The sequence below is a fragment of the Balaenoptera physalus genome, assembly GCF_965194825.1.
Source record: "Balaenoptera physalus genome assembly, chromosome: X".
Classification (NCBI taxonomy): Eukaryota; Metazoa; Chordata; class Mammalia; order Artiodactyla; family Balaenopteridae; genus Balaenoptera; species Balaenoptera physalus.
In genome coordinates, this window is record NC_138903.1 from 111,130,701 (window position 1) to 111,151,936 (window position 21,236).

A 21,236-nucleotide genomic window follows, 5' to 3' on the forward strand; every position below is an offset into this window, starting at 1 on the left:
CTTTTTAAAATAAATTTATGTATTTTATTTATTTATTTATTTTTTGGCTGCGTTGGGTCTTCATTGCTGCATGCGGGCTTTCTCTAGTTGTGGCAAGCAGGGGCTACTCTTTGTTGCAGTGCACATGCTTCTCATTGTGGTGGCTTCTCTTGTTGTGGAGCATGGGCTATAGGCACGTGGGCTTCAGTAGTTGTGGCACACGGGCTCAGTAGTTGTGGCTCGCAGGCTCTAGAGAGCAGGCTCAGTAGTTGTAGCACACGGGCTTAGTTGCTCCATGGCATGTGGGATCTTCATGGACCAGATCGAACCTGTGTCCCCTGCATTGGCAGAAGATTCTTAACCACTGTGCCACCAGGGAAGTCCCCCAATGGTGCCTTTTGATGAAAGGAAATTGTCACTCTAATAGAATTCAATGTACTGTTTTGTGGTTATTGCATTTTGTGACCTGAGGCATTTTACAGAAATATTGTGAAGATATGCTCTCATATTCTACAAATTTTATTGGTTTGTCTTTAATATTTATATCTAAAATCAACCTGGAATTTATGTTTTTGTATGGTGTGAGGTAGTTTTTTATTTCCTTTGTAGATATGTTTTTATTTAAAATGTCTTCATTCTACTCTCATTTGCTTCTTAAAGCAGTTATATATTTCTTATCATGATATATATTTATCATCTACAATGTTGCTTTATCTACTGCTCTTTATCCCTTTTTGTTAATCTGATTTAGACATCAAGTGTTTATTTTCAGCTTGGAAAAACTTCCTTTAGGATTTTTGCTCACATGAGTCTACATACATCAAATTCTCTCAGATTTTATTTATTGATAAAATGTCCTTATTTCACCCTTATTTTCAAAGGATATTTTTAAGGAGTATAGAATTCTGCGTTGACAGGCTATTTTTCACCTTTCTTTGCTTTAATGATGCCCTTGCATTGTATTCTAGCCTCCATTGTTTCTGATGAGAAGTTCAGCATAATTTGTGTTCCTGTTCCCTTTTATGACAAATTAATTATCTTATAAATCAAATGGCTCTTAAATGAAAAAATGATATTATTATAAAGTGGGTTTTATTTCAAATGTAGAATTAAAAATTATAATAACCACAGCACAAAGGATAGGGAGTGGTAATGCAATTATACTGTTCCAAGATTCTTGTACTTGTGAAGTGTGAAAAATGAAGTGCAAAGTGGTAAAATTTTATTCTAAGTAGACTGTGGTAAGAGTGCATATTGTAATCCCAAGTGCAAAAACTAAAAATAATAATAAGAATTATACTATAAAGGCAACATAGAAAATACAATGGACTATTATAAAAATGGCAGACTGACACAAAATAAAACAAGAATAGGTAACAAAGGAAAAAACAGATATGACAAATAAGAAGCAAATAGCAAAATGGTAGAGCTGAAATCAGCCATGTCAATTTTTACATTAAATACAAATGGATTAAACACTAATTAAGTTAGATATCTTTAGATCGGACAAAAGCGAGACCCAACTATATACTGTTTAAAAGACAACTTTAAATATAAAAACATTTATAAATAATATGAGTAAAACAGGGCCAACAAGATGGCAGAGTAGAAAGATGGGAGCTCACGCATTCTTACAAAAATACCAAAATCACAACTAACTGCTGAACAACCATCAACCAAAAAAACACTGGAACCTACCAAAAAAGATACCCTACATCCAAAGAGAAAGAAGAAGCCACAATGAGATGGTAGGAGGGGCGCAATCACGATAAAATCAAATCCCATGTCTGCCAGGTGGATGACCCACAAACTGGAAAATAATTATACCACAGAAGTTCTCCCACTGGTGTGAAAGTCCTGAGCCCCACGTCAGGCTTCCCAGCCTGAGGGTTTGGCAATGGGAAGAGGAACCCCCAGAGAATCTGGCTTTAAAGGCCAGCAGGGTTTGTTCTCAGGAATTCCACAGGACTGGGGGAAACAGAAAATCCACTCTTGGAGGGTTCATACAAGGTCCCGTGCAAACCAGTACCCAGGGAAAAAAGCAGTGACCTCCTAAGAGACTGGGCCAGACCTACCTGCTATTATTGGAGGGCCTCCTGTGGAGGTGGGGGCTGGCTGTGGCTCACCAGGGGGCCAGAGACACTGGCAGCAGCACTTCCGGTGAGTACTCATTGGTGTGAGCCCTCCTGGGGGCCGCCATTTCCTCCCCAAGACCTAGCCCCACCCAACAGCCTGTAGGCTCCAGTGCTGGGATGCCTCAGACCAAACAACCAACAGGGTGGGAACATAGCCCCACCCATCAGCAGACAGCCTGCTTAAAGTCTTCCTGAGCACAGCCCTGCCCACCAGAGTGACAAGATCCAGCTCCATCCACCAGGGGGCGGGAACCAGACCCCTCCACTAGGAAGCCTGCACAAGCCTCTTAGACAGCCTCATCTACCAGAGGGCAGACAGCAGAAGCAAGAAGAACTACAATCCTGCAGCCTGCAGAACAGAAACTGCAATCACAGAAAGTGAGACAAAATAAGATGGCAGAGGAATATGTCCCAGATGAAGGAACAAGATAAAACCCCAGAAGAACAACTAAGTGAAGTGGAGATAGGCAGTCTATTGGGAAAAGAATTCAGAGTAATGATAGAGAAGATGATTCAAGATCTCAGAAAAAGAATGGAAGCACAGATCAAGAAGATGCAAGAAACGTTTAACAAAGACCTAGAAGAAATAAAGAACAAACAAACAGAGATGAGCAATACAATAACTGAAATGAAAAATACACTAGAAGAAGTCAATAGCAGAGTAACTGAGGCAGAAGAACGGATAAGTGAGCTGGAAAACAGAATGGTGGAAATCACTGACACAGAACAGAATAAAGAAAAAAGAATAGAAAGAAATGAAGACAGTCTGAGCTCTCTGGGACAACATTATACGCACCAACATTTGCATTATAGGGGTCCCAGAAGGAGGAGAGAGAGAAAGGATCTGAGAAAATATTTGAAGAGATAATAGCTGAAAACTTTCCTAACATGGGAAAGGAAACAGTCACCCAAGTCCAGGAAGCACAGAGAGTCCCAGGTAGGATAAACTCAAGGAGGAACATGCTGAGACACATAGTAATAAAAGTGACAAAAATTAAAGACAGAGAGAAAATATTAAAAGCAACAAGGGAAAAGCAACAAGTAACATACATGGGAACTCCCATAAGGTTATCAGCTGATTTCTCAGCAGAAACTCTGCAGGCCAGAAGGGAGTGGGATGATATATTTAAAGTGATGAAAGGGAAGAACCTATAACCAAGATTACTTTACCCAGCAAGGTTCTCATTCAGATTCGATGGAGAAATCAAAAGCTTTATAAGTAATATGAAAAAGCAGCAAGGATATAAACAGAAAAATTCATACTGATGAAAGAGTCAATTCAGTATGAGTACATAAACAACCTAAATGTGTTTTCAGCTGTCAAAGAACTTTAGAACACACTGAACATAAACTAAAAATACTAAAGAAAAAAAACACAGGAAAATCCATGATCATAGTTGGAGGTTTTATCACCTCTCTCTCTCAGTTATTGTTAGAACAAGTAGGTATTAACTTAGTAAGTATATAGAAGACTTGAATAACACTAATTGACAGGTATAGAACTCTGGAAAATTCACAGATGTCCAGAAATTATATAACACATTCCCAAACAACCAATGGGACAAAGAAGACATCAAAAGAAAAATTTTAAAAATCTTGAAACAAAATATTGAAAGACAAAGTATCAAAACGTATGGGATGCAGCAAAAGCAGTTCTAGGAGGAAAGTTTATAGTGATAAAAATCTACATTAAGAAAAAGGAAAGATCACAAATTAAAAAACAAAAAACTAACTTTACACCTCAAGGAACTAGAAAAAGAAGACCAAATGAAACCCAAAGTTAGCAGAAGGAAAGAAACAACAAAGATCAGAGCAGAAATAAATGAAATAGAGATCAGAAAAACAATAGAAAAGGTAACTAAAACTAAGAGGTGGTGTTTTGTAAAGATAAACAAAGTTGCCAGATTTTAGCTACTCTAATGCAGAAAAAGAAAGAGGACCTAAATTATGAACAGAAATGAAAGAGGAGACATTACTACTGATACCACAGAAATACAAAGGATCACAAGAGACTACAGTTGACACTTGAACAATATGAGGGTTAATCCGCCTATAACTTATAGTCAGCCTTCCCTATCCAAGGTTTCTCTGCATCTGTGGATTCAAACAAATGCAGACCATGTAGTACTATAGTATTTACCATTGAAAAATAACAGCACATAAGTGGACCCACACAGTTCAAACCTATGTTGTTCAAGGGTCAAGTGTACTATGAGCAATTTATGCACCATGAAACTGGATAACTTAGAAGAAATACATAAATCCCTAGAAACACATAAGCTACCAAGACTGAATCATGAAAAGATAGAAAGTCTGAACAGATCAAATATGAATAAGGAAGTTAAATCATTAATCAACAACCTCTGAACACAGAAAAGCCCAGGACCTGATGGTTCGTTGGCAAATTCTACCAAATAGTTAAAGAAGAATTAATGCCAATCCTTCTAAAACTCTTTCGAAAAACTGAGGAGGGAACACTCCCAAACTCATTTTATGAGGCCAGCATTACCCTGATTTCAAAGCCATATAAGGATATATGAAAAGAAAATTACAGATCAATATCTCCGATGAATATAGATGCAAATCTTCTCAATAAAATATTAGCAAACCAAAATCAACAGATATTAAAAGGATCATTAACCATGATCAAGTGGGATTTATCCCATGGATGCAAGGATGGTTCTACATATGCAAATCACTTATCCACATGTGCAAATCACTTATCCACATGTGCAAATCACTTATCCACGTATGCAAATCACTTATCCACATGTGCAAATCACTTAATTTGATAACCACATTAGCAGAATTAAAGATAAAAATCATATTATCATCTTAATAATGCAGAAAAAGCATTTGACATAATACACCATCCTTTCATGACCAAAACATTCAACAAGTTGGGTATAGAAGAAAGATTCCTCAACACAATGAAAGCCATTTATGACAAACCCACAGCCAATATCATGCTCAGTGGTGAAAGGTTGAAAACTTTTCCTCTGAGATGTGGAACACTTACAAGGCTGTCCATTCTCACCACTCCTACTCAAGATAGTACTGGATGTCCTAGCCAGAGCATCCAAATGGGAAAAAAGTAGTAAAATTGTCTTTGTTAGAAGATAATATGATCTTATATATAGAAAATCCTAAAGACTCCACTAAAAAAGTGCTAGAACTAATCAACAAATTCAGTAAAGTTGCAGGATACAAAATCAACATACAAAAATCAGTAGTGTTTCTACACACAAACAACAAAACATCTGAAAACAAAATAAAGCAATCCCATTCAAATAACATCAAAAATAATAAAATAATTAGGAATAAATTTTACTAAAGAGGAGAAAGATCTCTATGCTGCAAACTTCAAGAGTTTGATCAATAAAGTTGAGACACAAATAAATGGAGAGATAGCTGATGTTCATAGTTTGTAAGAATATTTTACATTTTCATACCCAAAGCCATCTACAGATTCGATGCAATCCCAGCCATGATTCCAATGACGTTTTTGTATAGAAGTAGAAAAACAATCCTAAAATTAATTTGGAGCCACAAAAGACCCTGAGTGGCCAAAACAATTCTGAGAAAGATGAACAAAGCTAGAGGCATTACACTTCCTGATTTTTATAGTAATTAAAACAGTATTGTACTGCCATAAATGTAGACACATAAGCCAATGGAACAGAATAGAGAGCCCCGAAATAAACCCCTGCATCATACATGGTCAAATAATATTTGGCAAGGGAGACAAGAATACTCAATGGGGAAAGGATAGTTTCTTCAGTAAATGGTGTTGGGAATACTGGCTACCACATGCAGAAGTATAAAATTTGACCCCATCTTAAACCACACACAAAAAATGAACTCAAAATGGATTAAAGACTTAGTTAAGATCTAAAAGCACAAAACTCTTACGGAAAAAAAAAACATTGAGAGAAAGCTCTTTGAGATTGGTTTTGGCAATAGTTTTTTGAATGATACAAAAAGCACATGGAACAAAAGCAAAAATAAATGTCAGGCTATGTCAAACTAAAAAGCTTCTTCACAGCAAAAGAAACAATCAAAATGAAAAGGCAACCAATGGAATGGGAGAAAATATTTGCAAACCATATATCTAATAAGGGGTTAATATCCAAAATGTATAAAGAATTCATACAACTTAATAGCATAAAAACAAACAACCTGGTTTAAAAATAGGCAGACATAAACATGGTAAATGAAAAGGTGCTCAACATCACTAATCATCAGGTAAATGCAAATCAAATATTACCTCACAACTGTCAAAATGGCTATCATCAAACAAAAAGACAAGAGATTAAGAAGTATTGTTAAGGGTGTGGAGATAAGGGACCTCTTGTGCACTATTGGTGGGAATGTAAATTGGTATAGCCACTATAGAAATAGTATGGAACTTCCTCAAAAAAATTAAAAATAGAACTACCGTATCATCCAGCAATCCGACTCCAGGGAATATCCACCAGAATTGAAATCAGGATTTCACAGAGATACCTGCACTCCCATGTTCACTGCAGCATTATTCACAATAGCCAAGGTATGGAATAATCTAAGTGTCCACCAATGGAAGAACGGGTAAAGAAGGTGTGATTGAGACATACACTTACACACACACACACACACTGAAATATTATTCACCATGAGAAAGAAGGAAATCCTGCAATTTGTAACAACTTGGATAAAACTTGAGGGCATTAGGCTAAGTGAAATAAATCAGACAGAGAAAGACAAATAATGTATAATATCACTTATATGTAGAATCTAAAAGGTGTCAAACTCAGAAAAACAGAGAGTAAAATACTGACTGCCATGGGCTGGGGAATGGTGGAAATGGGGAGATAATGCACAGAGGGTACAAACTTTCTTTCATAAGACTCACAAGTTCTGGAGATCTAAATACAACATGGTGATTATACCTAATAATACTGAATTGTATACTTGAATGTTGCCAAGAAAGTAGATCTTAAATATTCTCACTACAAAAAAGAAATGGTAATTATGTGATAGGGTGGTGGTGTTAGCTAATATTATGATTGTAATCATTATGCAATTTATAAATGTATGAAATCAACACATCAAATACCTTAAATTTATACAGTTATGTGTCAATTATATCTCAATAAATCTGGGGAGGGAGGAAGGAAAAGAAAAAGATGAATGAACTACTGAAATGAACAATAACATGGATTAATCTCACAGTGTTACAGTGAGTGAAAATGGCCCAACAGAAAAAAGTACACACAGTTTGTATCCATTTATATAAAGAATAATCTAATTTATGGTTATAGATATTAGATCAGGGATTGCCTCAGGTAGGAATGGGACTGGAAGAGAGGTTGACAGTAAAGGGTATGTAGGAACTTTCTGCAGTTGTAGGGATGTTCTATATCCTATTTTGGGTTGTGGTTATAGGGGTATATTCAGCAGACAAAATTTTCCAAACCTTACACTTAACATATTTGCATTTTTTTGTGTTCCATATGGCAATAAAACTTATTATTAGAAAAAAGAAAAAAGATTTCAAAATGCTCTAGGAGAAACTTCTCCAAGAAAATGACCTTGATAAAATACCTTTTGTATTTACTTGTATACATTAATAGGAGATTTACATAGCTGGGGGGAGCATTTGAGGGATAAATTAGTGGAAATAACGTAGGAAGACAAGCAGAGAGAGAAAGAAGGTGGGAGTGAGCGAGAGAAGGGATTGAGAGAGACGTAGATATTTAACTGTGGGCACAGGAAAACAGTTGCATGGGAAAGGAAAAAAAAAAAGGTATACTTCATGGCTCTGCCATTAGTAGCATTTACAAAAAGTCTTATAATGTAAACATTATTGAACTAACCAAATTGACACTGTATAAAGGGGGTGGGAGGATGCCAAGTATGTGTGTGGATATGGGGGAGGATGAGTGTGTGTGAAAAAATAACTAAGTTTTAGTTTTCCTTTACTCATCTAACAAATTACCACAAGTTCCTCAACTTTCAAGAATACAAAATGAGTATCTAACAGTTCTGTAGGTCAGAAGTCTGATATGGATCTCACTGGGCTAAAATCTAGGTGCTGACTGGGTTGCATTTCTTTCTAGAGACTCTAAGGGAGAATCTGTTTTCACTATTATTCAAGTTCCTTGTGGTTCATGGTATGACTGAGGTTCCTGTTTCCTTGCTAGCTGTCAGTGAGGGTTGCTCCCATTTTCTAGAGATTTCCTTGGCTCATGTCCCCTTCCTTCACCTTCCAAGACAACAATGACAGGTTTAGTCTCTCTCTTGTCTCATCTCTCTGTGACACTCTCTTCTGTCTTCCTCTTCCAGGTTTAAGGACTTATATGATTAAATTGGGACCACCATTTCAAGCTCTCTAACTTTAATCACATCTGCAAAATCCCTTTTGTCATGTGAGGTCATATACCCACAGCTTCCAGGAATTGAAATGTGAACTTCTTTGGGGGGACCATTATTCTGTCTACCACAAGCTAAGTCTTCTTCATTCCTTTTCAGATGTTTGTATATAATGCCTAACAATGCACAAGTCTGATTATTCCCTAAATTCTCTTTTACCAAGAAAAGAGAGATGAAGGCATTTAGAAGTGCCTAGCAAAGATGAGTCTTTCACATTTCTGCAGGAATTGCAGAACTGGAATACTCTCTACCCCTCCACCATTCCTTTCAATGCATTGTGATAGAGTGCAAAGTATTAGATTTGTTGTCAGACCGACCTAATAGAATCCCAGGCCCACCAATTACTAGGTGAAACTAGATCTTAAAAGATACTTGACCTCTCTGAGCCTTAGCTTTCTCCTTTGTAGAATGAGGATGTTTGACGATTAGATATATGTTGTGTCTAAAAGAGAATAGGAATAGATAAAAGATAAACATTTTCTTCTGTGTGACATACCAGTTTTATTTTAGGGGTTATAAATGAAGAAGAGCTAACTGTAGTTCCTAATGAAGATTAGTCTTTCACGTTTCTGTTCACATTGCCCAAATATTAACATTTCCAGTAAGTTTTCAGAAATTGTCACAGCATAGGCTTTTATTAAATAGAATCCGCAGTGACTAATTCTTATTAGGCCTTAGCCATCAAACTTTCTCTTCTGATCCCTGCTAGGCTAGATCCGCTGTGTTGATGGTTAGATTTTTCTGTGACTCAGTGGTACTTAACCCTGAGTCATATCACATCTTTCAGTATGGATCTGCTCAGGTCTTACACCCAAAATTCAAAATAACTTTCTGGAAATTCTAATCCAGTTACAATTCACCTTAGGTGGTATGAATAGGCCTTGCTGTATGAGGTTTAGAAGAAGATAACATGGTACCTAACAATAACTGGTTTCCCCTTCACAAGTGCCTTCATATTGTGATGTATTGTAGCAAAGGGAATTACATTTGCTAAGTATCTATGTCTCGGACTAGGTTGGAGCTTGAGCAGAAGTAACACAGTTTTAAATCCCATAGTAAGCCATTTGCCAATATTACTTGATCCCTTGTACTTCTACTCCATCATTAGGTGGGTTTAGGAACAGTTAGATATCAGAGAACCCCTTGAGATCACAGACCATGTTCTAATTGTTTTGTTATCCTTGGCAACTAACACAGTGCCAGGCACGTAGAAAGCACTTAATGCATGTTTGTTAAAAGGTGAAAAGATCACAATTACAAGAATATCATTGGCATTACTGTGAGGGAGGAAGGTAAACCTCCCAAGGTTTTGATATTCAGACTGACTATACTAATTAATACCAATGTCTAGAAATAGTAGGGGAGAGTACAGGTCTCAGTTCTTTCAGGACACCTTTGGTGGATTTATTGCAGCTGGCACTACCATATGAATGACGGAGGCTGCCATATGAGCATAAAAAGCAATGCAGCTAAATGCCTTATGCATGAAAAAATGGGTTAACCTTATCATTTGGTTCCTTTTGCCTTTTTTGTTGTAGCAGCCTGGCATTATTGCCTATTTCTGTTCCTATTATATAGGATGCTTCAGGGGCAACTGAATTTGGGAAATATTATGGCATTTTCAGAGAATCATTTGTATTATGAAAACAGGCACTTGACACTGTATAGTATTTTTTTTTTTAAAAAAAGGCCAACCTTCTGAGTGGAAGCAAGAAGAAAAGTTTATTTTCTAAAGATAAGCAACATGCTGTATTTAAATCATGTACATACACAGTTTAGCTTTCTTGGTGAGTTATTCCCAATTTCAGCTCATATGTATAGCCTACTTTCAGCGTCATTGAAATTGCAAACCAAATTTAATAGGAAATGAAGGCAAAAAGGAAAACTTCCTCCTTTGCAGTACCATATGATTCTTTATATTAGTCCTTTTATAGCAGGATAAACACCGCAGAGATGCAAGTTTAACTTTTTGATTGCTTTAAACATATGGCCGAGAACAAGCTAGTATGCATCATTTTCTTGCTTTAGCATAATTTAGTTTTCTAAAGACCAAGATGTCTTTGAACTGGAGGGGACACTCTTTGTAAAACCTGCAAATGTGATACTGTCAACAAGGATAAACATGGTATTAATGAAAGTATATGTTAATGCATTAGACTAGTAGAATATCAGCAGGATATCAGTTTCATTGCCAACTGATTTTTAGAGATGATCCACCATTTGAATTAGTTTTAGTGATAAATTATTTCCAAGTAGTATTAATCATACTCACTGGGAAATTAAAATGTCATAAAATGATGAAGTGTTAAAGAAACAGTATCTCACATCTACACCTGCGTATGCATCACAGTATCACAATATTTGCTCAAAAACATTTACAAGAGAGTATTTTTAACATGATGTTCAGTGATGTAAGTTATTTAACATTCTACTTATTCTTTTAGCAATGCTTAATAAAATTAAACACTTTCTATAAGTAAAAAATGGTATACACTATATTGTGTTCACTGCTTTAAAAAAAAAAGAAATAACTAAAATGAGAGGCCCTTTAATTTTTTCCATTGATTTAGTTTAGTAGATGTTCTTTTTATGGATATATGAGTTTTTAAAATTCTGTGATTGCAAAGATTCTGATTGAATAGGGCCTACTGTTCATTCTACAAATAAATTCATCTTTCCATTGTCTGCTTTCAGAATTGTGGATTATTGTAAAGTTATTAAATCGTATATAGATATGCTTTTCCACAACAAATATGTGTGCTCTTTAGAATTTAATAGGGAAAGTCAGTAAAACAGAGTCCTTTAATTTCAAGAGTAGTCTTTATTCTTTATTCCTTTCTCTATATTATTGCATTTTGGAGTATTAACACATTTTAAATTCAATGTTGTACACATCTACAGTATATTAAGACTCTAGATTTAAGCCTACAGATATCTGACTCAAAATTGGAAGGGAGCTCAAACTACAAAGAAAAAGAAAACATTATAAAATACCACATAGCTCTCCTAATTCAGTAGCTTAATAGGAGGATCAACGCTTTAAAATATTTAAAATGTATTACACTTAATGAATGAAAAACATTCCAATGAACCAAAATTCCTATGATGAATTATGGAAGTAAAAGTAGAGACAGGTGAATTATGCAGATTGCAAGTTATGTCATGGAAATAAGAGATCTATGAATATTAAACAAAATGTCTAAAAAACTAGAAAGAATGGTGGCTTTCATTACTAGTCTTCCTTTCCCAAAATGAACTGGTTCACAAGCAATGGTGACTTTGGAAAAAATGGATCCCAGTTAAGAGCTCAAGAGTCATGGTGATTTTCAAACTGTACCTGCGGCAGGTTCTCCAGACAGTCCTGTTCAGGATATAAATTCTACCTCAAGTTAATCTTCCTAAACAGTCTCATTTCTAGAACTAAGCAGTCTCGACTTCATTATCACATGGCTAAATAGCTTTTGCCATGATGTAACATTTAGATCAGAGAACTAATGACCACTGAGAAGAGCTTTCCCTGAAGAATGTGAAGTTTACCATTTATAATCGTGAGGCTGTTTTTTCCATAATATATTCTTTCATGAAAATGTACAATATGCTAAACATTTTTTCCAACCCAAAACTGCACTCAACCTATTTAAAAGCAGATCTTTACTTTTAACTTATCTAGGTCTTTCTTAACTAGGAAAACAACAACAAATAGAAAGTAATTTTACTTACCGTAATCACCCATTCTAGAAATGTCTTTTCTTTATTCTGCAAAACTTCTCTAAATGTTTAGCCTCAGTCCTCGTCCTGCATTTTCTTAACATGCACACTCTTCTTTATCCCTGAATCTGGCTTAGGATCCCATAACTATGCTGACAGCCATTGTATACAAGGTCACCAAATCCAACAGACTTTTCTCTGTTCTCAATACCTAATTAGCATTTGACAATGTGAAGTGTTTGATATTCTGGCTTTCCTTGGCTTTACCGAGGCTGCTTTATCTTTATGAGTAGATTTAACCACTTTATATTTTGGTGTAAAAAAATTGTTTCCTATTCAAAATGTGTCAGAACATAAATATTTTATGGAGCTATCAGGCCTTTCAGAAAAGTGTTTTGCAATAAATTTAGGCTTTAGTAACAATAAATACTAGATCCCTATGCTCGTACATCTTTTATTCTCTTTGATGGAAGCTGTACTGAAGTTTTTGTGCTTCTTTGTATCCATATCAAGGAGTGTCTGCCATCCATTAGGTTTTGTGTTTCTTTAAGGCTTCTGCCTGACCTGTCTTGTTTACCATTGTCTTTTCAGAGCCTAGCAGAGACACTGAGACATAGTATAGTCTCAATAAATATTACTGAATAAACTAATCTGTTATATAATAAGCATATTACATTGAGAAGAAATTATGTCTCATCAAATCTGAGGGCCAGTATTCCAGATGACAGGAACTTTGTAATAACTTGGGTTTTATGATATAGCAAAGAGTTAAAAAAGTATCAAAGGTAAGCTGTTCCAAAAGAGGCTGCTTTAATATTGCTAAGAAAAGCATTATATTTTATTTAAAATAAAACCTACTTTAGCCAGTAGCAAGAATGTATTTTAGAAGAAAATTTTTGTTCATGGACAAGAATGTGGTCATTTTTCTGATCTCAAAATCAAGATATTTGGGTTTCACACTGAAATGAAGACAGAACCAGTAACTTTAATTAACTTCTCCTCTGGCCAAGATGAAAATATTATCTAATTCATTTGAATTAAAAAATCAAACAAAAGACACTCCTAGATTATTGGAGGCCAGAAGGGGAAGTAAAACTATCCTTTTGATTATCTGAATCAGGTGGATAAACAGCCCTTGGCTAAGACAGAATTAAGCCACTGACAGCTGCAAGGAACTGGAAAGGTCTTTGATGTCAAGATGGCTTGATGTACAGTTGACGTAAAAGAGGCACATTCCAAGGTTTTTATTTACAGTAAGTTTGAATGAAGGGTTCTAAATTAAAGCTGGAAATAAGAAAGACTAGGAGCTAGATCAGGATAAATTTAATAATGGAAAAATTAGCAAGAAATACATCAGATAGTTGGCATTTACTTATATCTAATGACTAATGTTCAACTTTGGTTGTTTTTACAGCACATTTTTTTTTCACAAATGCATGAAAACTTGCTTATCTCAATCTTGTGCAAAGCAACATTATCTTAGGCTACTCTTCAGCCAACATTACTGTGAATGAGGAACCTCTACAGACTGTTGGTAGTATACTATAATTGAAGGTCCAATTATTTTGAGGAGTACGTAGACATCTTGGAAGTTTATTCTATAAACTGAAATATGTAAGCTATCACCAGAAAAAAATCTTAGCTTTGTATTCAATTACTAAGTCCTCGCAGTTCTTTCTTCAAGTGGTGAATGAATGCTTACAAAAGGCTCCTTGTCAATATTCCTGCATCTGGTCTTCCATAGCCCATATTCAGGAAATCTCTAGCAAGACATACTATTCTATATCGTTTCCTAAGACATCAAGTCCAAATAGCTCTGCCTGTGTTTCATAGTTTAAACCTGTCCTAATCTAATTCTACAGCTTTCATCCTCACTGAAATGTGTCCTCTGTTTTGTTTCCCACAGATGTGCCGTGCTCATTCACCAGTCAAATACTTTGCTTCTGTAATAATTGTGGTCTAGTATATAAAGAAGTCCCCTTCTGCCTATACAAATTCCGCCTTTTGTTTGAAGTCCAGGTCAAATTCCACCCCTTCCTGAAGTCATCTTCAGTTATTCTGGAGATAAATCATCTCTTTCTTCTCAGAACCTGTGTAATACTTAAGAGTTCGTACTACATAGCTTAGTTCTGAATTGCATCCTATCTGGTTTTGTAAGCTATTGTTTCATGCATATTAACCTTATCTCTCTAATTAGATTTCAGACATTTTAAAGTTAGGGGATGTGTGTGGTATTTCCTCTGAATCCCTCCCCCCATACCTTCAGGATTACTTAGTAGGTAACTTGTTAATGTATTATTTAGAATGCTTCCTTGCATAAGAAAATGATTTTGGCTATTATTCTTTAAAAATTTGTATAATGTTCAATGTATTTTTCTTATTATAAAAATAATTGTTGTAGGCTCTTTCCCTCCCCACACTGACAAACTTTGTCTGGTAATATAAACACTTTTGTTGTGAGAAAAATTCCTAAAATCTAATTTGTTATTTTGGAAAGGGCTTACATGTTACTGAATGCTTTCTAAAGTAATAGGAATACTAATATTCTAGGAAGTTTTTTTATTAGACTATAAAATGCAAATGTTACATTTTAGTGAACAAGGATTATTTCTGCCTCTAAAATTGGAGAAACCAAGCCATCTAATAATTAAGTGACTTTTCCTAGCCTTTATGTGGCATGTCTCTACAGGCCAACTTGTAAGGATTTGAGTCAAATATTTGATTATTGCTCTCCCAACCATGTCATCAATATCATATTACCTTTAATACTTGAAGACTATCTTAGTGTTTTACTATCAATAAGAGGTACACTTATATTTGTGTCTCCAGTGGTGGCATGATTTCACGCTGAAGCATTCATATTTTTTACCCAGTATCCCTTGAACAAAAGGTATATATTTTCAAGATGGCTCCCTAAAGTTAAGGAAACAGTGTGATACCAAGAACTAAAACAAAATTGGACATAGTTATCCAGCAGGTTTTGTACATATCAGAGGGATAAAAGGAAACTGACATTCTTTGAATACTTAATATATCTCAGAAACTGTACTTGATGTTTTAACTTGATGTTTAAAAACTAAAATAATATTGCCAAAGAAAATTTAAAGGCACAGAAGCTGAGACTTAAAGAGAGTAAATGACTCATCCAAGGACACTTAACTAGTAGGTGACAGAGGTCATATTTCAACTCATCTATTTGATTTTAATGTATTCATAATAGTGTTAATCAAGACATATACATAATCTATCACAGAGGAAATTTATCAGCTGCTACCATCTGGAATCCCTGATACAAACAGAATGTTGGTCCGGGCAGAGTCCCTAGACTCTTTCTGAAAGATAGCCAACTTGATCCTATCTTATCTAATTTGGGGATGCTCAGCCTAAAATATGGAGCAATGGCTGTGAGAAGAAAATAAAAAAGAGAACCTCCTACTGGAGAAATAACTTGATCCGTAGCTTCTTTACTAGATTTGTAGTAACTGAAAATAGCCTACTCAGCTCTTGTGAGAAAAAATGTGGTGTTGTGTTCTGTTCACAGGCAAGGTAAGTTAGAAAATTAGACTCTGTACCAAAAGTTAATAAAGAGGTCTTGTCCAAAATGACCTATTATATTTATAACTTATTAGTTCCTTTATACTCTATTTTAAGCTAAGAAAATATGATGATGTAAGATTTCCATGTTTTTGAGAAGTCCCTGGTTAATGGTAAGAGTGAGAGAATTCTTTGTAACCATAGCATAATCCTTGCTACATCGTATGTATAGGCATTTAGCATATTATGACCATTTGATGTAAAGCAATTAAAAAAAAATGCTGATTTGTAAACAGCACAACTTTGAAAACAGGGATCAAGTTCTTTTCATTTCTCTGTCTCCCGAAATAATAAGCTGAGCTTGGTTACTATCACTTCGTAAGTATGTAAAAGTTTCATTGTATTTAAACATGAAAAATAAAATGAGAACTTTTACAAGACATCAATTGCTGATGATTCAGTCTTATTCTCTGGCCTTTAGGTTTCTTTGTCAAGTGAGTGTCTCACCTGTACCCCTCCTCCCCTGCAAGTTATAGCTTCCAGAAAAGCAAAATCATCATGACCTTCATACATTTCCATTTCAAATACAAGTATAAATAAATAAATACAGTTTATAGAATTAATTAAAATTGTACAATTCTTCAAGAAATAGAAAAATATATTTAAATATGGAAAACTTCACACATGAAATAATACGCCAGGTATATCCTTTATCTCCAGTAATTGGAAATTATGAAAAAAACCCTACTGATATAATGACAAGAGTTGTTATTCCATACTTCTAACAATGCCCCAGTCGCTATAGAGCAGAGGCAGCATACAGTTTAAATAACATCTTTTGATTAACTAAGCATACAATAAAATAGCCCTACATTCAGCTTGATATTTTGGAAATCTTTCTGTGTTTATTTGTTCTTGCCAAAGTAGTGATGCTTTTATCTTGGCATGTCATTCAATGTGATTGACCCTTTATGTGTAGAAGAACAGATACTAAAATGTGTAAACTTAGAGTTGAGTAGAAAAGCAACTTTGAAGTCATTGTGTTTTAACAGTGTTGATCTCTGGCATGTGGGTGTTTGTAATATGCTTTTGCTTAGTCACTACTAAGTCTATGAGTCAAAAAGTATGACTATGAGACAGGCAAAACAGAATTATGGTTTCTATTTAATTTCAGCAATTCATCATAGTTCTTAAAGAAGTCCTGAATTTAGAACTCTTGGTACACAGAAAAATCATGTGTGTCAGTTTCCCAACAAGTCGTAAAATGATATTAACTTTTCTTTATGGATGGAGAACTTCAAAAGCCTCTAGTTTGGAGCTTCAGAAAAAGTAGTCCTCAGAACCTGAGCATGCCCAAGTATTTTTCCTATGGCATTCTTATTATAAACCCTTCATTTCAGTGTTCTTCTCTTTCTAGGCTTTCTTTTGCTCCTCACTCTCTGCCTTCTTCCATTTCCAGGTATTTGTTCAACATGATCACTCTGTTTCTTAGATAAATCCAGAATTTCAGTAGGACACAATGCACTGGACATGTCCCTACATTTCCTCCTCACAAAGATGTGCATGTTCTAGTCGATCAAGAAATTTATCAATGAATATTCCTACTAAACATACGGTATCCAACAAAAATTTACCAAGTACCAACTTTCTGTAGGGCTATGAGCTAAACACTGGAGATATAGAGGATGACTAAAACACTGTTCATTGGCCCTGAGGAGCTCAGTATAATAGACTAAAAAACAGCCAGATATTATCCAATGTCAAGAAGTAGAAAATATATTTAAAAATTGAAAACTTCACACAGTAAGTAATATGCTGAGGGTTAGAGTTGAGATTTTGCAAAATTCCATGAGAGAATAGAAGAAGGAGTGACTAAGTTTACCCAGCAGGTCAGGAAAGGCCTCAGAGAAAATTTTGTATTTGAGGGGAGTCTTGAGGGATGATCAGGCATTCACTAAGCAAAGAAACAGGTAAACTGGCATTCTTGGCAGGGGGATAGTGTGTATGTAGCCACAGAGATATGGAATAACAAGGAATTTTGGAAGAATGACAAATAGCTTGATCTGGAGCACATAGATTAAGCAATAGGAGTTGAGATTTGAGAGGTAGGTTCAAATCTGCTTATAAGCTCGGTCGAATCTCATCAAAGGAGTTTGTACTTATCTATGGACAATGAGGGGTCATTGCATGGCACTATGTAGGTGTCATGCTCAACTTTGTGGTGAGATAGGATTTTCGTATAGTAAACTAAATGCCTTCTGAATGGTTCCATAACTCATATAGAAACTCTCCCTCCTGCATCCAGGTCAAATGTGCATGCACCCAGAAGTTTCCAAAGAGCTAAACAATATGATGAAAATCCTATGCATTGAAGCAAGCCAGATGAGAAGTTATCTGAAAGCAGATATTTGGCCTCCCAATATCAGTATGAACAGGACGCAGGTAAGTATCCCATTAGCTATTGCATACCGCCAACTCTCTGAAAGCTCCTGCTTTTGTTTGGTTTTCCTAGTTGTTTTTAAGAGTACAGAATCACGGATTCTTTAGATTGAAGGGATATATTAGAGGTTATCTGGCCCAGTCCTCTCACAATATGTGAATTTACTGTATATCTGCTACTATGAGGAAATTAAGTCTCTGATTAAACAGATTCAGCAATGTACAGTCAATCCCTTCTCTGGAAAATCAACTAATTGTTTGGCAACTCATGCCACTGAAAAGATTTCTGTTACAGAATCAACAGTTTTTTTCTGTGCTATCTGTGATCTACTGCTTCTAATTCTGCCATTGAGGGAATGAAACAATAGTTTAATTCTTTCCAACATAACAATCTGTAAATTCTTGAGGGAAGCTATTGTATCTCTTTTTCATTAATGCCCTACTATATTTAATCACATACACCCAACTCAATCTGTTAGAATTAATATATCAGAGTTGGATTATTTGCTGTATTGTTTTAGCACCAGGAGACAAAGGGTGTGTTTCCTTGATGAAGACTTATTTATCTAGGCAGTACAGCAAGCAATTTGGGTAGGTATTTTTATTACTACTTTCAAATACAAGTTTCACCCTCCTGTTTTTCCAGAAAAATCAAAAAAACACGTGACATTTGATATCCTTGAGTTTCTTTCCTATCATCCAAGAGTAGGAAATTAGGAAACAGTTGTGTAAGATGAGCCATCTTATGCACAAATCTGAAACGTAACAGCAGCAGGGTGAAAGGAAAACATATTTTTCAGTTGTTCATGTTTGATGTCCCATGCAGAGCAGGATATCTGAATGATACATATATCTGCAGGGGTTTGATTATTTTTCTGTATAAATTAACTTCCATTTAAATTTTATAAAAATAAGACATGAGGCATGTTTTGTTCATGCTTTCAAAACAATTACACTAAACCACTTCAGCAATATGGCATCATGTGATGTTTCTCAATATTTAAATTAGAAATCTACAGATGACAAAACTAGTAAATAGAATTAAACCATTGTAGAGGAAATGATCCAGATGGACCATTAAGCCATTAGGAAGCTATATAAGGATGAAAGTGTGGGGGAAATGCAGTAGAACAACCCTTCCCCACAATGCAACCAATTAAAATGCTAATAAATGTTCAAGCAACATTTAACTGGTCAAACTCTCTTAAATCGGGTTAAATTTCATACACTGTGCTAGGATATAGAGCACAGTGAACCAATATGAACCATACAAATGACAAGAGAAGATTTAGTTGAAGCAAACTCAGCTACATTAATTATAACAACTGCAAAACTGGATGATGAACTAATTGTATTTTAAAAGTTAGAATATAGTGGTCTGATCAGTATTCCTTATTACTTTATCAACTCAGCTCCTTTTAACATGAATACAGCCTCCTTTACTGTACACCATCTAAGGAGGATGGAGAACCTTGAGAGAATATAAATATAAATCAAATAAATGTCAACTCTATTATTAACTGGATTATATCTCTTTTCTCACACTAAAAGTTTGGCCCATTATTTCTCTCAGACCCTTTGGTTGATCCCTTTGAGTTATAGCAACAATCAAACCACTATTAATCCCTGTCTCTGTAATGAGGCACTGACAAACACAGTTTAAAGGAGCATTTAAAGCCAAACTTGTCAGCTACTGGTTCAGCTGTTCTTCCAAACAAGTTGCTGTCATTGACCTATGGCTCCATCAATTGGATCTATTTTGGCAATCAAACTTGGTAATGAAGGTTACAAGAATAGTACTCATCAAACAATTCAGAGGACATCATTCATGTGTATTATAATAACTTCCCTGAAGCAGGTATGAAACAGAAGTAGAGAGAAAGAGAGGTACATAGACGACAAATCTACAAAAATGTAAAATATACTTAAGTGTACAAAGAGAATTACACTCTCCCAATGTTTTGCATATAGAAGGTAGTCAATAAATATTTGTTAAATTAGTTAATTATACTTAATTAAGCAGATTTTAAATAATAAAAAATTAACAGCACTTTAAGTTTTACAAGCTAATGAGGGGTCAAGACAATCAGGGACTCTCTGTCACCGGCAAAGCCATGGTGCAGGGTGCTTGCCATGGAGGAAGAACCTTAGTGTTGTATGTCCTCAGAGTATCACCCTAAATGGGGGCAGGGCTGATCAAAGACAAGATGATTATTTAGCACAGTTGAGGACACTAGAAAGTGCTGTTCAGGGATATTTTCTTTTAAGTAGAAAAAATAATAATATCAAAATACTTGTGGGACAAAAGGGAAATCTCCAGTGCTGAAATGATCTAAGTAATACTACAGTTCATAAATTTTCCCTTTTACGTGTTCTTTGTCCTTTACAATGAAAATGACTATGGTTTATTGTAGCACATATGAAATAGTAATGCAGAAGAAACAGCTTGAATTTCTGCTAAAAGAATAGCTCAAACTAAAAAAATATGTTTTGACCTTTTGGTTTAAAAAATAAAGAAATATATTTTCAGAAAAGCAACTCATAGCTCATATTCAGAAAAAGGCAAATTTGATACACTCAGAAAGACTTCAGAATGGTAACCTCTGAAAACTGTTTTGAGGTGTTGTCTTCCCTTTTCAAAACATTTGAAAGAGAAAATGTGCTATATTTCAAAAAATATTTTTCTTGAAAGACCTTTTGTCTTGTTTATTCTATTTTCTCACTCAAAATCTGGATAAAATTTATTCATTGAATGTTTAACTGAGCTACCCAGCATAACCTATAATGTATCCATAATGAAAATGTTTAAATTGAATTTAATCAAACCTTTAGAAGTAACACTTAGTTAGCAGGAAATGGAAGGTATAGAGGAACAAAATGTACCATAAAGAAAAAGACAAATCGAGAATGTAGGGCCATCAATAGCGCAACTTCTCTGATTTCTTCAAAAGTTCAGTATCATGAATAAAATTGGAGACTGATTTTAGATTACAAGAGATTAAGGAAGCCTAACAACCAGATGAAATTTGT

At 35.1% G+C, this 21,236-nt stretch overlaps 1 long non-coding RNA gene across 1 annotated transcript in view; it reads left to right on the forward strand.

The window, feature by feature from the left end:
* The window catches only part of LOC309652833, a 189,233-nt gene extending 169,233 nt beyond the window's left edge, over positions 1-20,000 (forward strand). Inside the window, exon 2 of the long non-coding RNA XR_014258906.1 lies at positions 18,073-20,000. This is a non-coding gene — a long non-coding RNA (uncharacterized lncRNA). The remainder of the gene's footprint in view (positions 1-18,072) is intronic.
* Positions 20,001-21,236: the final 1,236 nt, after the last annotated feature.